This window comes from Sapajus apella, unplaced genomic scaffold (genome assembly GCF_009761245.1).
Source record: "Sapajus apella isolate SASKATOON/1434 unplaced genomic scaffold, GSC_monkey_1.0 scaffold44, whole genome shotgun sequence".
In the NCBI taxonomy this organism is placed as follows: Eukaryota; Metazoa; Chordata; class Mammalia; order Primates; family Cebidae; genus Sapajus; species Sapajus apella.
This window is the reverse complement of record NW_022436984.1, coordinates 4471694-4489900: the sequence shown is the minus strand read 5'-3', so window position 1 is coordinate 4489900 and position 18207 is coordinate 4471694. Positions and strand designations below refer to the sequence as shown.

The window sequence follows — 18207 nt, the reverse complement described above, 5'->3', positions numbered from 1 at the left end:
CTCACTGCTTTGTGAACTACAGACGCAATGTGCAAGCTTAAGATGGAAAGGAGTGAAAGCAAACGCAGTCTGAACCCCTTGTCTCCAAGACTGGTTCTGGCCCGATAGCATCTCTGACAGCAAGGTGTCCCTCACTTCTTACTAATAAAAAGAATTCAAGTGCTGGACCGAAGGGACTTAAGAAAAACTTCAACTGAAAAAAAGAAAGTAACTCTATTTCTTGCATTTGATCTGTCAGCTGCCTTCCATAAGCTCCTCTCCTGTCTCTCATGCTATATAGCCCAGTTATTGAGTCAAACTGGTTCAGCTTGATTTCTTGGTCAATGGCACTGGAATCGTTGTTAGGACTCTGAATGACACCTGTCATTAGATTCAAGAAGGAACAGAAAAAGGATGCAATCCTATTTTTAGGTCTCTACCTTTTCCCAAGTGCTTCTATCCTGGTCCAGAGGCAGCCAATTTCTAGGAAGCAGGACAGCCTCCCAAGAGACCTGCTCTGCCCAACTTATACCAGATCACAATGTTTGGTTTCTCAGGTCCTTGGGTGTCAGCTGAATTTCCAAATGTGCTTCAACTTTGATCTAGTTTGGCTATGAGTTTTCCATTCCCAGTTATTAATAATCATGGGGCACAGGTTTGGCGCAGATGATTAGAATTCATAGATGTGCGTTCTCCTATATGGCCAAGGTTGTAAATTCTTCCTCTGGTGGGGTTTTCTGTACTAATTTCATAGGGCCGCCATAACAAAGTATCATACATGGAGTGGCTTAAACAACAGTAATTATCCCATAATTCTAGAGGCTGGAAGTCTGAGACCAAGATGTTGACAGGGTCACTCTCCCTGCAAAGGTGCTAGGGAAGGATCAGTTTCAGGCCCCTCTCCTCCATTCCAGTAGGATGCCTGTGGCAGCCTTAACTTCTGTCTTCACATGACATTCTCCCTGTGGGCATGCCTGTCTGTGTCTAAATTAGATATCCACTAAGACACCAATCATATTGACTTAGGACCTATCTGGGTCATCTTATATTTTTGATTACCTCTGTAAGGACCCTCTTTCCAGGGTACTGGGCGTTAGGACTCCAATATAATCCTTGGGGTGGAAAAGGAATGCAATTCAACCCATAACAAGTGGAATCTTGGTCTGGAATCAAATGGGTCAAACCAAGGCTTAGTATGAACCTGTCTAGAACTCAGCTCCTCCCTATAAAACAAAGAGCTAGGACAAGGGGATTTTAAGACTGTCTTCCAGCTCTAAAATCTCCTAGTCTTAACATTTCTTTTTCCCTTCATGAAAACATATCCATTTGATGCCCATTCCCCATAGGCTTGGCTCTCTACTAAGGTTTCTCTCAATCATGGGTTAAACATCTAAAAAGCATGGCAACCAGTGGCATGGCATGTGCTCCAAAGGTCCCAAGGCAAGGCTCACAGGCACTGAAGGGGCACGGAACCATCAGAGGGGGAGTATGCTTTGAAGACAGACAGGACTTACCAGGACCCATCAAGCCCCTCCTCTGCCACCACAGGCCTCTGAGTGTCCCTCTGTGCTATTTACAGCTTCTGGTCCCCAAAGACATCACATATGCCAGCCTTCTCAGCCTCAGCCTCAGCTCACTCTCTCCTCTTTATCTCGCCAGGAGAGCCACTCATGCAGAACTACAAATGTTGTCTTCCGTGATAAAATTATCCTGTGCGGGCTGGGAAATCCACCCCACGCAGCGGGCAGCCCTCAACTGACAATGCAGCTCCCGGAAAACACTCAGCAGCCAAGCTCTGAACAGTGATTAGCGCAAGTGTCTGTTTTGCTTACGCATCTTCACATACAGACATTTTCAGGCTGGGTAAGTGAGAAGGACACCCAGCCTTGCGCCTCTCCGCAGGCATCATCATCTGTGGGAGAGACCCATGGGAAACACTGCCATTCCCTCTCCCACTGCTGGGAGTGCATTTTCCATTTTCTTTTCCCTTTTCTTTCCCCAACCCCTGCTCATTGTAGGAAGATTCAGAACAATAGAAATGTGTAAAGAAGGCATGAAAAAAAAAATCAGCCAGTCTTACTAAACAGAGGCAATTATTGTGACATCTTGGCATTTTTGCTTCCAGAATTTTTCTAAATCATTATGTAACACAGCAGCTGAGATCATATTGAGTATATTATTTTGAGTCCCACTTTTGTTTGCATTTGATATTCTCACAGCATTTTGCCAAGGCTGGTTGCTAATCAACCTTCTAATAAAGACTATTTGGGGCTGGGCACGGTGACTCACACCTGTAATCCCAGCACTTTGGGAGGCCGAGGTGGGTGAATCACCTGAGGTCAGGAGTTCGAGACAAGCCTGACCCACATGGCGAAACCCCGTCTATACTAAAATTACAAAAATTAGCTGGGCATGGTGGCAGGTGCCTGTAATCCCAGCTATTGGAGGACTGAGGCAGGAGGATCACTTGAACCTGGGAGGCAGAGGTTGCAGTGAGCCAAGATTGTGCCAATGCACTTCAGCCTGGGCAACGGAGTGAGACTCCATCTCAAAAAAAAAAAATGATTTGGGAGACTGGCAACGCTACTGATGAAGCCAGAACCCCACTACGAGTTGTTCTCCACATTGACTTGAATTTCTTCAGGCCCAAGATGGGTCCTCTTTACCCTTACAACACTTGCCTCGAGTTGCAAAAATCCCTGCCTGGCCACTGCTTAAAGGAAAATTGGCCCAGGCACTTCTTAGCACTGCAGTGAGAGAAGTGGAAATCTGAGAATCTGGTTCAGGACCAATATCCCACTGGGGACATTTCCAACATTCTCTCAGCACCTCGGCTACCAGGAGAGGTGCATGAATTGGAGAGAAGTGGCTGAGACTTGTCCTGAGTGTCCTGTGGGGTCTGATGGGGACAGAGAGCCCAGGTGGACAGGGCCCAGCCCAGGGGGAGCCTGCATTCACACACATTCCCATGTCCCAGACACTGCCCACGCTATTGCATTTAATCCTCAGTCACTCTGCTTTGTACCAATTCATCAGCCCCATTTCAAAGACAAATTAACTGAAGCTTCAAGATTTTAGCAATTTGCCGAAGATAATAAATTCAGTAACAGGCCAGGCTGAGAGTCTAATCCAATACTGAAAGTTTTTAGATCACACCCATGCTGCCTCTCAAGGTCCTGAGAAACCTCCCTTTCTCAAGGTAACTCAGTTGACATTCGTTCATTTTAGCAAGCTTGTCTCAAAAAATAAAGAAGTCAGGGTTGGTTGGTGTGGATGATAGGGAGTGACAGGAAGAGCTGCATGCAGGAGTGAGGGAGCCGATGCTCCTTAGGCTCCACATGCCGACAACTGATGCTCTCAGCTGAGTCCCTGCCCTGCCAGAGCCCTTCATTCCTCTGAACTCTAGAGAACAGCCTCATCCAAGGTCAGCTTCCTCCCCAGAGGCAGCGGTCATACAATTGCCCATCCATGTTGAGGATATAAATGATCTGCCCCCTAGCCTGAAAGCACGACGATTTCAAGGGGGCATCCAGAGCTTCCCATGGGATCAGCCAAGGCCCCTGTTGCAACAGCCTGTATTGTGAGTTCTACCCAGTTCCTCCCTCTCTCCAGCACTTCTGTCTTCCTTCCCTCCTGGGTGCTGATCCACTGGCACTCCCCAAAAAGCCTGCTGCACATACACCTCCTTCTCAGAGTTTGTTTCTCAGGGAACTTCACCTAAGACCATTAGTCATTTACACACAGTGAAAGGAGGGTATAGAAATACACATCTTCCCTCAAAGACTCCTGCACATCAGTGCACTCCCCTAGCACTTACGGCACTGAGGGAAGAGGGTTGTATCTGAAGGACAGGAGAGGAGGGACCAGGAAGTGCTCCCAGAAAGAGCAGGCCTCGATGAGGCAGCAAAGTAGGGGCCTCTAGGCAGCCAGATGGTGCAGCCTGACCATGGAGCTTCTGGAGGTGTCCCCACCCATGAGGGACAGGAAAGAAAGGACCTAGGAGATAAGAGACTAAACCAGGGGCTGTCAATCCTGACTGCACTTTAGCATCACCTGAACATCTTTAGAATGTGTTACTGCCAGGAGAGCCCTGGTTTCACCCCTAAGATTCTGATTTGACTGTTCTGGGGTAGGGCCCAGGCACGAGCATTTTAAAAACTCTATCCAAGTGATTCCATTGTGGAGCCAGTCCTGAGGATCACGTGGCTAACAGAGATGGGCAGGCAGAGAAAGCTAATAATATCTTCCTCTAAAATCTATTCCCTCTGGTGCGCAAGTCCTGACTAACACGGAGGCTCACTGCCTGGGCCCAGAGCCCGTGCTCACAGAGAGGAACCCTAGCTGCTGAGCCTTTGAAAGTCAGATGACCCCCTGACAGCATTATGAAGACAGAGTTGTACTTTCTAAATAGTCAGCCAGCCACAACCAGGGCAAGCCCAAGGAGCCTCAAGACAGGATCCCCAGCATGCTTAAACCTATGGATTCTCTGGGCCCAACTCAAATTTACTAAATTGAATTTCTAGGGTGAGACCTGAGAATCTGCACTGTTTAACAAACTCCCCGAGTGAACATTATGCATGGAAGTTTGAGAATGCTTAGGGCCCCCTGCCAGGGCCTTTCTAGATGTGCTCCATCACTTATATGAGAGTTTTGCTTCCTAGGTAGCCAAGGAACCCTTGCTGCTCCTACATTTTCCAAAGCATTCAAGTAGGGGGGTCACTGCAAATTCCTGGAGGGACAAATCCGCTTGTCAATGAGCTGAGAAGAGCACGAAAATCCTCTCCAGTAAATTCTTTCTGGTGAGTTTTTCCTTTTAGCAGGTATGGTAAACATTGCTTGTGAATTGTTCCAAATATATTTTTTTCTCATTGTGTAATTGAACTGGAAGTTTTGCATAATAAAAAGTTAACATAGTGAGCCAAATAAGAAATGAATGAAGCTTGATTGTTCAGATCAGAGGCAGTACTTACACTGAGCCTACAGTCCTTATCCTCATGTGTGGCCCATTGTTCAGTGATTGAACTCTTGAGATGTAAGTATGGCTCTAAAAAGGATAAAAATTGACATTAATAGACTTGTACAGACCTCCGCAGTAGCATCATCTTATCAAGGAAGCACAAATGTTTCTTTGACCACTCATCTTGGCTCTTTGTAATCATAACTGAGCTTGATTGAAACCTGACCTTTACGAGGCATCTCTGTGTATTTCTCGTACATGGTGGTACTTGGCAGTTTTAACTTCCTCATTTAATTACTTTGTGATGGTGCCAGCATCCATATTAATGAAATTATTTTGATTATATTTCATAGATAATGTGTCAGTGGGCAATTAGCAACCCCATACAGAGCCCCACGTGGTTCCTCTGCTGGCTCAGACCCATGGCTCCTTCCTTCTTCCCTCTCTGGGGTCCCAGCTGCCTTCCTCTTTTCTTCAAGGAATTCATCTACCTACCTCATTGGAGTTCCTTTTGTCACCTCTAAAATTGGCTATCAATGGAGACAGTCTTCTCAGGACATCTCTTTCTTTCTCTCCCCCAAAATGAGCACAGGCATCCTTCAAATTAGTTTTCTTGCCCATCACATTAGGGAACAGATGGAGAAGCCCAGGAGTCCACAGAAAAAGCAGCACTGGTCCAAGCTGGTTCTCCAAAGTCATTTTGTTAGAGGGTTCCTGGAGGTCTCTACCATGGGGATGGTAAGCCTTTTCTTGGGCAACTGACTCCAAAATGAGGCTGTCATACCATAGTCCCCATGGATTGGGTTTGGCATGGCCACTAGCCTGTGCTAGAACCTGCTTGCCTATCCTTTGTACCAATCCTTTGTGCCTGCTTCTTCTTCCCCAAGGTCCACTCACCCTACATAGGGCACTTGGGCTTTTCTTTCTTTCTTTTTTTTTTTTTCTGAGACAGAGTCTCACTCTGTCACCCAGGCTGGAGGGCAATGGTACTATCTCTGCTCACTGCAACCTCCGCCTCCCGGGTTCAAGCAATTCTTCTGCCTCAGCCTCCTGAGTAGCTGGGATTACAGGCACGTACCACCACGCCCAGCTAATTTTTGTATTTTTAGCAGAGACGGGGTTTCACCATGTTGGGCAGGCTAGTCTTGAACTCCTGACCTCGTGTCCACCCACTTCGGCCTCCCACAGTGCTGGGATTACAGGCGTGAGCCACTGCGCCCGGCCAGCACTTTGGCTTTTGTAAGTAGGTGAAATGTGTCTCCACCTGTTTACCAAATGCCCCTCCTCTGTCTGCAAGCCATTCTGCACCAACTGTGAACACTTCTGATCTGTACCTGTCCCCATTCCACCCCATCCCACCCCATTTATTACCTTTCAGGAAGAAGGAAGCGTTTTTCATGAGGTCCTTGAGTTAGCTAGAGAATGACTGCAGGTAATTTATTACATGCATTCGTTGACTTAAGCCCTCTTGCCTCAAATTCCTCAGAATTTACTTATCAGGAGATCAATCAATGAATGGTGTAGCAAGAATAATTTGTATCATGCCCTTTCCTGCCTATGTTCGTGTTTCTAGCCCCAAAACAGAATCTGGTTCTGGTTCTGGTCCACAAGCCTTCCTCAGGCCGCAGTGACAGTGACCAGCCTTAGGCTGTACTTTCATGGATCTGGTGCCCACCAAAGCAGCTCACCCTGAGCAGCACCAAAATGCAGAATGGGGCAGAGCCAGCACCCCTCAACCCTGCCCGCTGCAAGGCTTCCTGCTTCTCCAGCATGGACAGGACTTGGGTTCTTCAAGGCCCGCTCCACCATGGCCACCACATGAGAAGGAAGGAAGAGGGGTTCATCCTCTTTCAGTCCGTCCATTGCTAAGGTTCCCACACCGGTAGCAGAGCTAATTTCTTCTGTGCAGCAACCTGTGGCAACACCATAGATGATCATATTTTTCCCTTCCCTTTTTGTGTCTTTAGCCAATGCTTACAGCATAGACTTACTTATTTTTGAAACAGAACCTTTAAGGAACAAATCAAACTGAGTTCTTTCTCACAGTCTGGATTTTTTCTTGGCCAGTGTCAGGTCTTACTTCCCTGGCCTAGGTTCTTTCCTTCATCCTTCCCAGAAATTTCCCTGGTTTCTACCTTAGAAGTGCCAGCCTCCCACTAACCTGGTTCTCCTAAGTTTCTACCAGCCAGATACTAAGTCAAATTTTACTAAAGAATAGCCATCATTTATTGCACATTTACTACGTACCAGGCTCAGTATTCAACATTTTACCTGCCTTTGCTTCTTCCAGTCTCACAATGGCCGATGAGTTAGATTTTATTATTATCAGCATTTTGGGCATTGAGGAAATAGGCTTAGAGTTAAGTAATGTGTCCAAAATTCCACAATAAGTAAGTGGTGGGGCCAGAACAATTTGACTGAAGGCTTGAGTGTTTATAATGCTTCCCTTAAACATAGTTTTAGATTTATCACCTATTGCTCTCAATCTAGGAGCATGATAAGACTTGTCTTTCCCAGAGGCCCTGTGTGTCCCCAAGAATTAGCTTTCTAGAGGTCAAATGACTGAAGCCCCCTTCCTCCAGTGCTACCCTCTTGGGCCTTCCCAGCCAGTTCCAGATTCTAGTCTGAGGACTTCCTCTAACTGTAGTTCATTCATCTAGGGGAGATCGTTATTATAGCCCAAGAGAAATTAATGCTCTCCTGCTTCAACACTCAGGTAATCCACTTGGTTTACCAAATGCCTAAAGTCCACACAGATTTATTGAGCACCTACTATGTGCCATGTCTCTGATAGGAGTTGGGAATAGAGAAGATACGTGATCCATTTCCTATAAGGGGTTCATGAACCATTTGGGAAATTATCAAGTATAAGTATGTGATAGCCTAAGTGAGAAAATGGTATAGCATGGTATGGTATGGAGAGGTGGTATACTATAGTATGCTATAGTATAACATGGAGAGGTGAGGGCAGCTGTAAGATTAAGGTAATCTCCATAGTGGATAGGAACCCAAGCTTTGGGGTTAGGTTGGACTGGATTCAAATCTGAGTGATCATGGGCAAGTCATTTAACCTTTCAAAGTCACAGTGTCTTGTGTATAAAACAGAAACCATGATGCCTCTCTTGTAGGGTTATGAGGAGTAGTACTGCAGAAAGAACTTATAGTTACAGTGACAACTGCTAATATTTACTGAACATATCTGCTCCTGGTAAATAGAAGGATTAGCAGTAATATATAAACTGGGATTTGAAAGGTGAGTTAGGGTTTGACTGGGCAGAGGAGAGGTGATAAGAAATTATAGATATAAAAGTATCACATTTGAAGTCATAGAAACATGGAAGTGTATAGTATGTCCAAGGATTATCAAGTATTCTAGTGGCTGGGGCATGGGCACATGGTATGGGGAGAAGGAGCAGTGACAGTTAGATGGCATGAGAACTCACAACCTTCACTGAGGGTTTGGAGTTCATTCTCTATCCACCAGTGCCCTATCTTCCCAACCTAGGGAAGAGACACCATTTTAAAACATAAACACACTCTAAAGATGGGGAAAAGACCTTGTATACTGCTGGTCAGGCTATAAGCTAGAGCAGTCTTTTGGAAGAATATTTAATAATAGGGATCAAAATCCTTTATAGTGTTCATAGCTCCTGACCTAGTCATTTTGTTTTTAGAAATTTATCATAAGAAACTCACTGGACACATTTGGAACAATTTGTGTGCCAGGATTTGTAATGGCTAAATATGAGAAATAATCTAGTGTCCAAAACCACAGGATTGGCTAATATTCTATTCTATTTTATTCTATTTATTCTGTTCTATTATGTATTGGTTAATATTACATTGAAGCATTGGAATAGTATACAGTCATTAAGAATTGTAGTTTTAAAGATGATATCATGATATAAAAATGTTCATGATCTAATTTAAAATGAAAAAAGTAGGCTGCAAAACAGTACATAGTTTAATCTCAATCTTGTGAGGGAAAAAAGGAAAGGATGTATGTGGGAGAGAGAGAAAGAGCAAGAGAGGAATAGGGTTATCCCATCGATAATAAGTTTAGATTAAGGACTTGGTATTCTTTGTTTTAGTTATGGTTGAATTTATTTATTTATTTAATTTTTTAATTTTTAATTTTTATTTTTATTGAGACAGGATCTTGCTATGTTGTCCAGGCTGGTCTCAAACTCATGGGCTTAAGTGATCCTCCTGCCTTAGCCACCCAAAGAGCTGGGACAACAGGCATCCCCCACCACTCCCTGTTGAGACTTGGTAGTCTAAACACTCGCTTTAGGGGCATATACTTGCTCAAGTGATTTGCACAGGAGAAGGACCCTAAGAAGCCATTTGGGAGTATAAGAACTAGGTCTAGAGACAATAGAGACAGGTCAATCAAGAGTTCATAACGCTAGAAAGGCAAAGCTTCCTTAGAGAAGGTACAGTGCCCCCCAGGAACCACAATGCCTAATGGAGGGCAGCAGATGTTCTGTGGACAACCAGCAGACACTCCCAGGGCTTCCCAGAAATTCCCAGGGGGAGACTCCAAGCCAGTGCATTAGGAATGTGAGCACTGAGTCGACATCTCTTGCAACCATCTGTATGCACCAATGACTGAAATGTCTGCGTGAAGTGTGGCTGTGTTTAGAAAAAGGAAGACAAAAGAAAAGTAATCATTATCTCTGGGTATAAGATTATGGTGGTTATTTTTAAACTTTTAAATACTTTTTCAAATGTTTCTGTGACAAGTATTTTTATTTTATTTTTTTGAGACAGTCTTGATGTGTCACCCAGGCTAGAGTACAGTGGTGTGATCTCAAGCTCACTGCAACCTCCGCCTCCCAGATTCTAGCAATTCTCCTGCCTCAGCCTCCTGAGTAGCTGGGATTATAGGCATGCACCACCACACCTGGCTAATTTTTGTATTTTTAGCAGAGACAGGGTCTCACCATGTTGCCCAGGCTGGTCTTGAACTCCTGGCTTCAAGTGATTCACCTGCCTTAGCCTCCCAAAATGCTGGGATTACAGGCTGCACCCAACCTTTGATGAGTATTTTATAATAAAAAAATCAGTCATTTTTAAACCATCTCTGGCTTCCTTATGTTCCTCTTGTCTCCATGCCTCCTGCTGCCCCACCATGCACACACACACCCTGTGTTCTCATCTATGCATAATGAAGGAAACTCTGGCTTTTGGGGGGTTCTGTCCCCCAGGGCACAAGAAGGAACTGGGGTGGAATAGGCCTGGGCTTGACTTGGCAGTTCGTAATCTGCCTAGCAGGTAGGATGGCACAGCAAACTCGAGCTGGGTGACCTCCAGGCACTTCATATGTTTCAGCATTGATAAAAATCAATGTTGACTTTGCTATTTCTACCCACAGAGGAATGCACAAATATATGAAATCTGTAACTATGTGGTAAACACTCTGTATACCTGTTTACTGTCCCAAAACAGTCCCCTTTGTTGTTTTATAGGGTGATTTGATCATTCCCTAAGTCAACACAGGGTTTGTTTTCTCGTGAAGGAAAAGAGGATAAGGATCATCAAAATTAGCTGACTCAGGACAGTTTACCTTGAGGGTAAACCAAAGGACAGTATGAGAAAGGGTGCAAAGGAACTTCTGGGTTCCGGTAATGCTGTTTCTGAATCTGGATGCTGGTAACTTGGGTCTCACTTTGTGAACATTAATCAAGCTGTACACTGGATTTGCGCGTTCTCATCACTCTTACCACAGCCTGCGCCTCGACCCTCTCCTCCTGGCTGGCTCCCCACATCCTGCACTTCCCAGGAAGGTGTCTCATGACTCCTCAGTGGGAGTACTTCCTACTTTTTCCTGTTCAGGGGTCTCCTAGAACCTGCAAATCTCCTTAACAGCACTGATTGCAAGAGAAATAATCTGGCTGCTTTTGTGGTTATTGGTTTCATGTGTGTCTCTCACTAGATCCTAAGCAACTGGGCTTGTGTGTCCACTGGGCCTGCTGCTGTGTTCCCTGAGCCTGGTGCAGTGCCTGGCAAGATGGCAGCATGAGAAACAGTCTGTAAGGGAATTATGGAGAGCCAGAGAGGGAGACAAAACTGAGGGGATGGAGAAAGAAGACAGGAAGGGGAAGGGAGGAGAGAGGAAGAGTTGGGTCTCACAAGATCTGAGTATTCCAAGGCATGGGTAGAGGTTGGTGAGTAAGAGCACTCAGGAGTGTGTTGACATGATTGAGTAAGGAGTCTCTGGGGAAAGAAGTCTCTCTGAGCGAAGATGGTCTCTCTGTGGGCAAGATTGCATCAAAGACTGTAGCCTTGGTTCATAAGGGGAGGACTGGGACCCTGAGCCTAGTCTTGCTCCAGTTTTCTTCTGGCTCAGAAGCAATTGCAAAAAAAAAAAAAAAAAAAAAAAAGAGCTATTTCTTTGCATTTCTTTAGGACACTGAGCACTAAATGTCAGCATGAGTGCAGAGGCCAGCCACGTCAGGGGCAGCCATGACGTGGCAGAGAAAGTGCTGGTGTGGCCACAGCACAATGGCAATAAAAGCACTTCCTACACCCACAGTTGGCACCAGAGAAACGGCCCTCACAGGCCAGGCTTGGGTGGCCATAGAAGGATCAGTGCATTTGGTAGACTAAGTAGTGGCAGAGGAGGCCTCTGTGGGGCTTCATGACACAGAAGCCATCATATACAGTGAAAGAGACCGAGGCTCAGAGGGAGAGGAGGGCTGTGGTGGGTCCCATGCATGCCCCAAAAAGCTGTATCTCAGGGCAGCTATGCAGTGCCCAGCAGGAAATGCCAGAAAGGCACTGGAAAAATTTAAGGGGTATGCCACATGGCCTTCAGAGTTGGAGCAAGTCCAGCTATAGAATTTACTATGAGGTATTCCCAGTTTATAACCCCTGGCTGGAATTCTCTGGAAAACACAAATCACTGAGAGCTGGCTTCTAAAAAGTACCTATACATGGGGAGAAAGAATATTAAAGAATCAAAGAAGCCAGAAAAGAAAACAGCCCCTGGGATTTGTGAACAGGTGTTGTTGACAGGGTCCCTTGCCTAAGCCATTCTTCCGGCACCATTATCACCCAAAGCGGCCTATTTCTTGGCACCTAGAACACTCCGTCGGGAGCTGCTTCCCTTTTTAAGTCAGTACTCCCAAAGACTGCTCTGGGAACAACGGCTCCCAGTCTTGGGGGGAAAGTTTATTTTTAGAGATGGGAGATGACAAAACCATTATCAATAAGCAAGAAAACTCCCAATTATTTTCCTTGAGATACTGTCTTGTGATATATTATGTGGGTAGGGCTTTCTGAAGCATTTTCTCACCATTTTTTCTGAAACTATGGCTTTCCAACATTTTTTATTGCCTACCCTGTTAGTAAAATCATTTTAAACATGCACCACAAATATCTGCATATTTATTCACTGATTATATTTATGCAATTGTGTGTGTGTGTGTGTGTGTGTGTGTGTGTGTGTGTGTGTGTGGGTTGTTTACTGTATTTATAGTGAAAGTTCTAATAGAAGGTGTCCACTGGGGTGCGGGCATCCCACTAAACAAAAACAAGGCAGACAGGGCAAGCGTCATAATTCTCAGCTCATGGATTAATAGACTAAGCCTTGGAGAGGAAGGGACTTGCCCAGTTCACATAGCCAAAAGTTGCAAAACTGAGGTGAAAACTCACTTCCATGCTTTCCAGCTTCTCAGATTCTTCATGCACATGCCAAATATCTCTTTCTACTCATCAGAATTTGGAAATGGACCAGTCATATCAGTTTTTGGTGATTTATACATCATTTCCCCACTTTACCTATTTTGTCATTATTGCCTATAGCGCAGGGCAAGCTATGCTCTCAGGGTTCTGGAACTGGCGTCTAGAGAACACCTATGACTGAGGAGGAAGAACATCAAGGAATTAAAGATGCTGGAAAAGCAAAAAGCCCCTTGGATTTGAGAACAGGAAGCATGCACTCTACATGCCTCATCTCTTTCTGCCGCATCCATTAAGCAGGGATGATACAGAGACCTTCCCTGGGTCTCACCATGCCCAGGGTTAATGTGTTCTGCAGTGTATTTGTAGAAAGATGATGCTCTCTGTAGTATACAGAGATCTGATGTGACTGACATGGAGTGGCCACTCTTTTTTTTTTTTTTTTTTTTTTTGAGATGGAGTTTCACTCTTATTGCCCAGGCTGGAGTGAAATGGCACTACCTCAGCTCACTGCAACCTCTGCCTCCCAGATTCAAGCGATTCTCCTGCCTCAGTCTCCCAAGAAGCTGGGATTACAGGCATGTGCCACTACGCTTTGCTAATTTTTTGTATCCTTAGTAGAGACGGGGTTTCCATATGTTAGTCAGGCTGGTCTCAAACTCCTGACCTCAGGTGATCTGCCCGCATTGGCCTCCCAAAGTGCTGGGATTACAGGCGTGAGCCACTGCGCCTGGCCAGAGTTGACACAGGAGACGTGGCAATGGTACTTCCCTGTATGAAAATGAGGCCTGAAGGAAGGTTGCTTGCCTTTCTTCAGCAGAGGTGTTTTGTGAAACAAAACAAAACACCGATTCCCTGAAGCAGAATAAAGATAAAGAAACTGAAATATCTGGAAACAAAACCACAAGAGCCAAAAAATGGGCAGCTCAGAGGCCCCAGGAAGTGAGGTAGGACCAGCAGATAGGCTTGGGTGGAGTATCTGGAAGCTGTTGCTATTTGCAGCCTCTGTCCTCTCTCTCTCCAAGAGGCACCAGGGCCCAGTGCTGAGATCACTGTTTAACGAAGGTGGAGCCCGCCCTTACCTGGTACAATATTTATAAGGAAAATCCAGAGGGCAGGAGTAAGCAGACACCAGCACTGCTCTCTCTCCCAGACGCCGTGCTCTCCCCTGCCAGTCTCCTCCACCACTCTCCATCCCGAGAGCCTGTGGAAGCTGCCCCGTCTCCCCTCCTCCATCAGATACACTTGTCTAGGAAACAGGTAAGGTGTGAGTGGTCATCTCCCAGAGCTGTGGACCAAGGCAGTCCTTTAAACATTAGTGAGGTTGTACAAGCCTCTAGAGAGCTTCATGATGTCAAGTCTGAGTTCCCACCCACGGAGGTACACATTCAGTAGCTCTGAAAATGGGGTGTTTCTGATGCAAGTGGTCCAAGGGTATGCTTTAAGAAAAACTAGGGCAAAGGGTGAGTTAATTTTCTAAGAGAAGCGAATCCAGATTTTGCATAGTTCGTGCAAAGAGAATATTTCTTAATCATTCTGTTATCTTTGATTTCTGCTCATTCTCAGTTGTGACCTTGAGGACTGTGTTCACCATAAGGGACACACTGATGACAGAAATCATGTCTTCTTTGTTCACTGACATGTAGTTTCTGATACATAGTAGGTGCTTCATAAACATTTGCTGAAAGGAAGAGTGGGCCCCGGGACCTTTGTTTTCTAATCATCCAGCTTGTTAGTTATAGGAATGAAGTTGAAAACTCTGGGTTAATCACAAAAGACAGATCATTACAACTTCAGAGATTCAGAAGGTTCCTATATGCTTCTAGCAGTGTTGTGGTCACACATGTCTGTCTCTGTAACTGCTAAAGTTGCATAATCTTTGAGATGTGATGGTGTTCTCAGGGAGGCAGTTCCAGCTGCTCAGCTTGGACCCAAGTTAACCAGATTAGAATGAGCGCAGATACTTTCCCTGGATAGTTACAGTTGGGTCATCAACTACTGACTGCCCCATTTGTCCTGGGTTACAAACCCAATTTTGCTTACCCCTAAGTGGCAATAACTAGATCTTCAATCAGATTATTTTCTTGAATTGGCTCACCTTTGTACCCAGCTTGATATGAGGTTTTTTTTTTTTTCTTTGAAGATTAGAGGAGTGACAGCTGCAGGAAGGCTTACTTATTAGTAGATTGGTTAATGGAAATGTGATAATCTACCAACTGTGTAATATGCAAAAGGCATATGTAGCATGAGTTCATTATCCCAATTTGTAGATGGAAAAAGTGAGGGACCTGGTGAGTGACTTGCTGCTAAAGTTCATACCAGGTGCAAATGACAGAGCTAGAGTTCTGCTGTGCCTGGTAGGTACCCTGTCTTGTCTCCTAGTTATTGGGTTGTATTCAGTTACCCTCTTAAAAGAACACCTTAGAAGGAAAGGTGCTCTGAAGAAATGCACACATTAGGCCAGGCACTGTGGCTCACACCTGGCATCTGAACACTTTGGGAGGCCGAGGTGGATGGATTGCTTGAGCCCAGGAATTCAAGATCAGCCTGGGCAACATGGCGAAACCCTGTCTCTACAAAAAAAATGTAAAAATTTAGGGGCTGGGAAAAAATATTAGCTATGCGTGGTGGTGCACACCTGTAGTCCCAGCTATTGGGGGCAGGAGGAGGGATGCCGTGATTGAGGTTGAAAGGATCGCTTGAGCCCAGGAGGTTGAGGCTGCAGTGAGCTAGGATCATGCCACTGTACGCCAGCCTGAGCGACAGAGCAAGACACTGTATTGAAAAAAAAAAAAAAAAAAAAAAAAAAGACCAACCTACTGGCCCTGAGGCACACTCTGTGTCAAGCATTGTGCTTGATACTTCCATATGGTGAGCTATGTGATTTGGGGCATGTTCCTTAACCTCTTGGGGTCTCAGTTTTCTCATCACTAAAACGGGGTAGCAACAGTAATCTGCCTCAAATGGTCATTGAAAGGATCGAATGAGATCGTGTATGGAAAGCACTTAGCAGTACTTGAACACATGGCAAGTGCTCAAAACATTTTTGTCATTGTTGTTGATGTTATTTTAGCCTGGCTTCTCTATAAAACAAAGCCTGAGGTAGAGCTTAAGTGTGACTGTATTTACTTGGTAGGTAAGACACCAGGGGAGTGAGAGTCAGGGAAGTGGGAAATGAGAGGAAAAAAAGGGGCAGCAGTGAGGGATGATGTGCCACCCACCTGGCCTCTCTTAACAAAGAGGCATGGCCAGCCACTTGGCCAAAGCAGGGCCTCTCTGGGCTGGCATTGCAGATGCATTGTGCCTTGGAAAACTCTATCCAAGTGAGGGTGGAGAGGACTTTATATGTTGGCTCACTCTGTCTCCTCTCTTCTTGTTCAAAGCTTGCCCTATGGGGAGTTAACTGCCCTGCACTTCCAGCTTGTTTCTTCTGACCCCCTTGGCAGCCACTGGGAAAACTAGATCTAATTGCTAGAGGCTTAGCACCTCATCTGAGTCCAGAAGTGGTCAGAAGAGCCACTTCCTTGGCTAGAGTAGAAAAGGGACCAAGAGTCCAAGAGTCAGAGACTAAGAGAACCTGAGACAGCACCTAAGAAAGGTTTAATAAAGACCAAAACATCATTATTAATATCTGTTGAACACTGTGTATGGCACTAATGTTCCTGCCTGTACATCATCTCTTTCTCCCATGACAAAACTGTAAAGGGGACCCTGGATGGGCTGGTCCATCCCATCTCTCCTCAATGTTTGGAAGAAGTCAGGTTGAGGGCATCCTAACTCTCTCAGAACTGTCCATGGTGGAGAATGCCACTGATAGACAGCAAGAAAGTCCACAGCCTTGCAAAAGACCAGAGCAGAATCAAGAGGAGGTGTTGATTTTCTACCAAAGTTGGGGCTCCATCTTTTGAACGAGTGCTTCCTAAAGCATGGTATACCTAGAACACTAATTTTGGGGGCTGTTGCTGGGGACTCCTTGATATAAAGCATTTATGATCAAATATCTGGATGAACGTTGCCTCCCACTCGTCCCTCCTCGGAGAATCATGATTCATGTTTACTAAAAAAGGCTCAGAGAAGGCCAAAACAAAGAAACCAGCTGCACTGAGTCCACCAGAGCTTCCCATACTGAACTCCTGTCGGAAATGCAGCTTGGGACCATGTGTCTGTGGACCCAGTCTCTTTTGTCTTGATTCCTAAATTCTCAGGGGACTCTTCTCCACTATGCACTGCTTTCGTTTTGCACAAACCCTTTTGAAGAAAACATTCTGCAATATAAGGGAAGGCTGTGTGGTGTATGAGAAGCTTGCCAATCTGCAAAGCTGATTCTCCCAGGAAACGACCAGGAAAGCTCAGCCAAGCCTTGTTTCTGTGTCTTAATAATAAAGAGAGGTGAACAAGGCAATCCCCAAGGGGTCTCCCAGCCTCCTGTAATCCATGATGCTCATGTTGCAAGGCAGCTAAAGGTCACCTTGTCTACCTCTTGCATTGCCTCAGGGACAAGCTATTTAGTGAATAAAGAGATCCAAATTTTTAAGACACGTTATAGGGGTATGAAGTGAAGGTTTGCCTGCTGCTTCCCTCTCTGGCGAATTGAACATGAAATGGGGATGTGTACCATGTCCCAGGGTAGTGGCTGGGGCGATGAGTTGCCTCTAAGGACGTGGGCTGGAGGACACCCAGGGATCTGGGGTTAACATCCTCACTTGGGCCAAATAAGTCCCGAGGGACCTTTAAAACTGGGAGTACCTGGGAGGTTTACCTCCTTTTCCTCTGAAAGAATGGTCCCTCGGTCAGCACTCTGCCCTCTGATCTCCACTGCTTAGCCATGTCCACCTCCAATGCCTGTGGATCAGGTCTGACCAGCACCTCCCATGCAGCTCAGAGGACTGAGCCAGACCCCATCCCAGCCTGCAGACCACAGACACAGAGTGGCACTGTCTCCATCAGAACCACACACCTGCCTTCAGGAGAGGCACCCAGTGGCCCACTAGAGGCCATTGGTTCACCGGTTTAATCCTTAACCAGATGTGGCTGTCAACCAGCTGAGCTATATATACCATTAAGCCCCATATCAGAAAGCTCTAGCTTTCTTGCAGGAACTTAAGATACTGTCAGATGGCATGACCCCGGTGGGAGATGAGGGCAGAGGCTTTCTGCAGGGGCTGGCTCCTGGGACTCCAGCCGACAAGCCACCCCAAGCACGTTCCGTCAACCTGGGGCTGTCCTGAACCAGTGCTGCCATCCCCTTGGACTTGTCCTCAAATGGTCTTCTCCCTCAGCCAGGTCATCTTCCCCAGGTGGAGGGACTCCCCACAGCTACCTGCCTGTTCTGGAACATAGCCCAGGCAGCAAGAGAGGAGGAGGTCTCCTGGGATCTCATCTCCCTCTCTTCTCAGGCAGAGGCTTCCAGGACTGTTTCCTCTGCCCCAGGTCCTGTCCTTCCCACCATCTCCCCAGTGAGCCCTGCACGAGCTGGTGTTTAGGCCATTTCTGCTCCTTTCTCTTTCCTCTCTTTCCTTCTTGCCCTTAGTCTTTGCCTTTGGAAGCTCTGGTGCTCCCAGCTTTCTTTCCTTTCTTTCTTTTTT

General features: G+C 45.9%; 1 protein-coding gene and 1 long non-coding RNA gene across 4 annotated transcripts in view; both read left to right on the top strand.

Annotated features, from left to right (window-relative positions):
• Positions 1-4791, top strand: part of LOC116524117 — a 48466-nt gene extending 43675 nt beyond the window's left edge. The window contains exons 2-3 of the long non-coding RNA XR_004257185.1: positions 1639-1846; positions 4645-4791. This is a non-coding gene — a long non-coding RNA (uncharacterized LOC116524117). The remainder of the gene's footprint in view (positions 1-1638; positions 1847-4644) is intronic.
• An 8863-nt stretch (positions 4792-13654) lies between these two features.
• Positions 13655-18207, top strand: part of CAPN13 (calpain 13) — an 86791-nt gene continuing 82238 nt past the window's right edge. For 2 of the 3 annotated variants that reach the window (XM_032239218.1, XM_032239217.1), the window contains exon 1: positions 13655-13882. The gene's annotated coding sequence lies outside the window, so the exon portion shown is untranslated. The remainder of the gene's footprint in view (positions 13883-18207) is intronic. The other variant, XM_032239215.1, reaches the window with a different exon arrangement.